We start from the raw sequence: 6,000 nt of genomic DNA, 5'->3' as shown, positions 1-6,000 counted from the left end.
ATCAGATCATCAACATAAATTGCAACGATAAGAATTGACATACCTTGCTTCTTCACATAGAGAGTTGGCTCACTCTTACTTTTGACAAATCCATTTTCCAGGAAGTAGTTGTCGATATGGGTATACCATTGACGAGGTGCCTGCTTTAACCCGTACAACGCCTTTTTCAACTTGTAAACTTTTCCTTCTTGTCCTTTAATGACAAAACCATCTGGTTGATCTACATAGATTTCCTCTTCTAAATCTTCGTTCAAGAAGGCTGATTTCATGTCAAGTTGATATAATTTCCATCCTTTTTGAGCTGCAAGAGCAATGAGGGTTCTGATTGTGTCTTTTCGAGCTACTGGTGCAAATGTTTCGAGGTAATCAACTCCTTTATGTTGTGAATATCCTTTGGCCACTAGACGCGCTTTATTTTTTAACCAAGAACCATCTGACTTGTGCTTTATTCTATAAATCCACTTCACACCCACAACCTCTTTATTTTTTGGTCTTTCAACGAGTTGCCATGTCTTATTTTTTTCAATCATGTGAAACTCCTCTTCCAGTACCTGCAAAAATTACACGACTCATAAATATCAGCAAGAGACCTCATTTTCAGCGGAGTACTTCCTGAACTTGATGATCTTGCACTATCACTTGAAGGTGATGATGGATCAGTAGGTGAAGATGGATCAGATGGTGATGATGCTGGTGATGACTGATCATTATTTTTGTCTTCATTTTGAGCTTCTGCTTCAAATATAATAGTTTGATTTTGACATGCTTCTTTCTCCCAATTCCAGCTAGCTCCTTCATCAAACAACACATCTCTACTTATGATTATTGATTTCTTCTTTAAACTATACAACCTATATCCTTTTGATTTTGAGCTGTAACCAAGAAGAATGCATTTTTCACTCGTGTCTTCCAGTTTATGTCTTTTTTCTTTCGGAATATGTGCATAGCAAATGCAACCAAATATCTTTAAATGGCTTACCAAAGGCTTCTTTCTGCACCATGCTTCTAATGGAGTCATTTCTTTAACTGCCTTAGTTGGACATCTGTTAATTAAGTACACAGCAGTATGAATTGCTTCAGCCCAGAATGAATTTGGCAACCCTTTCTCCTTTAACATTGATTTGGCCATATTCACTACAGTTTGGTTCTTTCTTTCAGAAACTCCATTTTGTTGAGGTGAGTAACCAACCGTGAGTTGTCTATCAATTCCTTCATCTTCACAAAATTTATCAAACTCTCTAGAGGTATATTCTTTACCCCTATCACTTCTCAAAACTTTTATGTAACAACCACTTTGTTTTTCTACAAATTTCTTGAATTTTTTGAAAATGCTAAAGACCTCAGACTTATATTTCATAAAATAAACCCACGTCATTCTTGAGTAATCATCAATAAATAAAACAAAGTACCTATTTTCAGCAAGTGAAGGAGTCCTTATTGGTCCACACACGTCAGTGTGAACAAGCTCCAGCAGTCCCCCAGCTCTCCACGATCCTCCTTTTGGAAAAAATTTCTATGGTGCTTTCCCATGGCACAACCTTCACACACTTCATTATTATCTTCAACTTGAGGCAGCCCATACACCATATTTTTCAGTTCCTTCAGCCCTTGAGAATGTATGTGTCCAAGCCTTTTATGCCAAAGCAAGGATTCATCTTTCAGGTGTGCTTTTAAGGCCAAATCAACATCATAATTGAACATTAGCTGAAAACTTCTACCCCTTTTCATCTGTATTTTTGCAACCAATTTTCTGCCTTTATTTTTATCAAAAATTGTGCAAGTACCATCCTCAAAATAAGCAGCATATCCATTTTCTATGAGCTGACCGACACTAAGTAGATTCTGATCTAAATCAGGGACTAATAAAACATCATTAATGTATCGTATGCCATCTTTTGTTTGAATACATATCGTACCTTTGCCTCTTGCCAGAACCAATATGCCATTTCCCATTTTCACTTCAGCGGTAATACTTTTATCAATCTTTGTAAATATTGTGCTGTCTCCGGTCATGTGATTGCTGGTTCAAAGGGAAGCCTCAATGTCATCATTGTAAGAAATTTGGACATTTGCAAAAAGATTGCAGGTTCAAAAATCAGCAGCAAGTGAATGTATCTGAAGAAAAAGAAGATGGATATGCAGTCTTTTATGCAAATTGTCAGGTCACAAATGAGAAAAGTAGCACTACTTGGTTATTGGACAGCGGGTGTAGCAATCACATGCTCTGATACCAATTTGTTAAACATATTATGAATTATATAAGAGAAAAAAAGGTACTGGAAGAGTATGTGTTATTTCATTAGATAACAACCTTATATACTACAAGGTTGTGGCTGTTGAGTTACATAACCACCAGGGAAAGAAGTGTTTCATTTTCCTGGATATTAAAAGCAGATTTATATAGGATAACTACATCTTTAAAAACACATTAATTCTAACAATCTTGCGTGCACGTTCTAATGTGGACCTCAAGGTATGATGAACTTTGCACACACCTTCTTTCATTGCTGATAAATACCTTACTCTCAGATTAAACAGTAATAAGAATCAGCTAATTATGCACATACTAGTATAAATACTGTCAGCAAGAATATATGCGAGCCTTCCTAGTTCCATTATTATGTTTTTTTTTCTCCACAATACTTTTGAATATAGTTGTCAGGACAAATGGAGAAATATGCTATTAGCAATGAATGGCAAGTCTCGAGACAGCTGCAAGACTGTTCAAAAGAATATCAAGATGACCAGCAGATAGGGTGATAAGTCTGCGGCTCTTATCTGTGAGAGCTGTGATGAAGATAAAACTGATGAATTTGAGCTACTGTCCTCATCTAATGAAGCATTATAAGTGGGAAATGGTTCTGAAAAACTAACAAGGTTGTCGTATTATATATATCCTCAATTCTCACACTTTAACAGTTAACATGAACTAGGTCTGTACACGGCTGTGGACTTGTATCTTTTTCGGCTGCAACTAAATTAGAACTTGATAATAATTAGTAAAATCTAGTATGTGTGTTAAGTTAGGAAACATATTTATTTAATTACCGATTGTTCAAGTGCCAATATCTGGTTACACCACTGCTGAATTAGTGGTGCTGATAACTATGTATGATACTCATTGATGCTAAAATTTTCACCACTTATATTCTACACTAGAACGGTGTCAATTGTAACAAAATCCAGCCAATATTCCACATATATATGTATATCTCTTTCTGGAGAAGATGGAACAAATAACTATTAAAGCACCTTAATTGCAAGCCAACACATCTAATTTTAGCAGTAATTTTTTACTCTCTATGTATACTGAATATCAATATTGGAAATGCAGGTTTGATGACTGCAACTACAAGATCTAAGGAATGTCAAGCAGCAATCTATTTCTACCAAAATACAGATTGTTTTCAAACAGTATTTAGGTTATACTTCACAACTTGCTGATGTTTCAGAATAATATTGATAATAATGAAACTTTATGAGCTAGGGTCTCTTAAGTTCAGCGGATATATTCATATATTTCCGAGATCAATCTTTTTCATGTTAATATCTAATGAAGTGTTGATAAATATTGCAAAGAATCAAGTCAAATCATTCTAACGATATATGTAGAATGAAGTGTTAATATTGTAGCGACGCTATAAGATTTTATTTGCAAAAGCCATTGCCACCTCTGAATTTGGAAATGTTTTCTTTGGGAAAATGAGAACTGTTGCAGTTGATGGAAAACTCATCAAGGTAATTAACATTTTCCTCTTCAGAGGAGAAAATAAAGCAGAATTTTTTAATTTATTGTCTTTGCTGCAACCTACTTGCTATTCCTTTATTTTGTAAGACTGTTTGATTCACATAGAGGGTTTATAAATAAATTAGATATACCTTAGAGTATTGCTAATATCAACAAGTATATTGAGTTCATAGGTCAAATATTTTCTTTTTGTTTCTTATTTAATTCATAGTGAAGTTTCTACTTTGAGATGTTATTCCTGTAATTATAAGCTTGCATTTCTTATTTGCTGATATCGACAAGCATATTAACGTCTTAGGTCAAGTGCTCATTTGTTTCTTGTTGATTTGACTGTGAAATTTCTACTTTAAGTTGTAAATCACAGGCCTCCGAAAATAGCAAAATATAAGGATTTAGTTTCTTGTGTTTTAGGAAACTTATCTATTACTTACTGATTAATCATTTCTCAATACAATCTATGTTGTTTTCCTTGCGTTGAAATGCGGTTTTCGATTTGACTTGCATACATTCTTTATGTTATAAGTATTCTCGTTTGCTCACACCATCTTGGCAGGAAGCTGTGTCATATTCTTTATATTTGAAACAGTGGCAGATCCAGAGTCCAATTTCTGAAGGGGCACCATGTGTTTAACCGGCTATATTATGCGTAACTGGTCCAAATTCAAAAGTTTTTGGTCATTTTCACTAAATTTTTCAATTTTTTTGATATTGAAGTGCTAAAAATTAGTATTTCAACAATTTAATCTCTAATTTATGATCATATAACTATAAATAAAATTAAATATAACTCAAATTATGAAAGATTTATTAGCTATATAGGGCACTTAAACTTTTTCAGTGGGAAACTTTACAAAATATACATAATTACATCTAAATTTTTTATTAAAAACTGCTAATTTTGGGTTCTGTGGGCGGGGTACATATCCCCACTGTCCCCACTGGCCCCTACATGAATCCGCCCTTGATTTGAAAGTACTTCTTATAAGTTTTCAGTCAGGGGTAAACCATGCAATAAAATATTTTGCTACTATATATTCTGGTGCAGCACGGAATGGAGTACTCAAATAGCCCATGGCCCGAAGTTGATGCTAGCGCAGATGAGTCCTGAGGATGCTGCTGCTGCAGTAGCAGCAGTTAAGAAGGCCGAAGCTGCTATTGCAGAGGCTGAAGAAGCAGAAAATGAAGCTGAAGAGGCTGAAAATGCCGCAGAAGAAGCAAAAGAATTTTATGAACAAGTAACAAAGGAATCATGGGAAAAGAAGGCTAGACCTGGTAAAATCTCATTTATTTTAGTACTTAAAAATGGTCCAGTTTTACCTTTTTTTTTTTGAAAAATACCCCTTCTAAAAATTTAAGTCACTAACGGTTATTATCACCTGTCAAAATATGATTATATTAACTTTTTCAAATCCACTTCTAATCGAGTGTGAATACTGAATTATATTTTTCTTACATAAATCTACAGAGATCATGTAGAAAGAAAAAGAAGAAGTAAATTAGCCAAACAGGTGAATTTACTGAAAGAAAAATATTTTTGATTACAGGCGAAGTACCGATTAAAGATAAAATTAATAGCTTGTTTCTCTGTCAAAATTGTTCATTCTGTTTTATAATACTAAGATTGTAAATAGTCACTGAAAAAGTGGTTGGAAAAATTTTCAATTTATAACAAGCTTGGGTTTATTTATTCTACATTTCAACTTATTGTTTGCTAAACAAATGCAAGTTATGCGCAGTCACAGTCAGAGCAAAAGTTCTAGAAAAAGTGCTGCTGTCTTTTGCAAATTATCAACATTGAACATGGGTGGAGATGTCACTTCTAATGTTGACTAATATCTCTACTATTGAGCACTATTTTTGATTCTACTTACATATATAGAGTTTGCATACAGAGATATGCCAGAGGAAATGAATTGTCTAAATTATATTGTGTTCATGTTGGTCTTGATTTTACGGAAACCAGTTATCCGTGCAATAAATGATCAGGAAAGCCTAATATTAATTTATTTCACCAGTAACAAGACTCAGAGTTTGAACATGCTTTCTAGTCTACACATATGGTTCCTAGGCCGTTTTAGTAGAAAATTAATGATACTTGCAGTTCGTAGGCCAGTTTTGTATTAAAAAAACTATTTATAATGACATGATTTAAATTTATTCCAAATCTATCATTAATCTTGTCATTTGCAACCGTGAAATGTATGTGAAATGAACTTGACAAGAAGTTCTTTATAAAAGTGTGTTAACTGTTG

At 33.9% G+C, this 6,000-nt stretch overlaps 1 long non-coding RNA gene across 1 annotated transcript in view; it reads left to right on the top strand.

Annotated features, from left to right (window-relative positions):
- Positions 1-2,446: 2,446 nt before the first annotated feature.
- LOC141723966 (uncharacterized) overlaps positions 2,447-6,000 on the top strand; it is a 62,004-nt gene continuing 58,450 nt past the window's right edge. The window contains exon 1 of the long non-coding RNA XR_012576423.1: positions 2,447-2,877. This is a non-coding gene — a long non-coding RNA (uncharacterized LOC141723966). The remainder of the gene's footprint in view (positions 2,878-6,000) is intronic.

Source organism: Apium graveolens, chromosome 5, assembly GCF_009905375.1.
Source record: "Apium graveolens cultivar Ventura chromosome 5, ASM990537v1, whole genome shotgun sequence".
Classification (NCBI taxonomy): domain Eukaryota; kingdom Viridiplantae; phylum Streptophyta; class Magnoliopsida; order Apiales; family Apiaceae; genus Apium; species Apium graveolens.
This window is presented reverse-complemented; position numbering and strand designations above follow the sequence as displayed.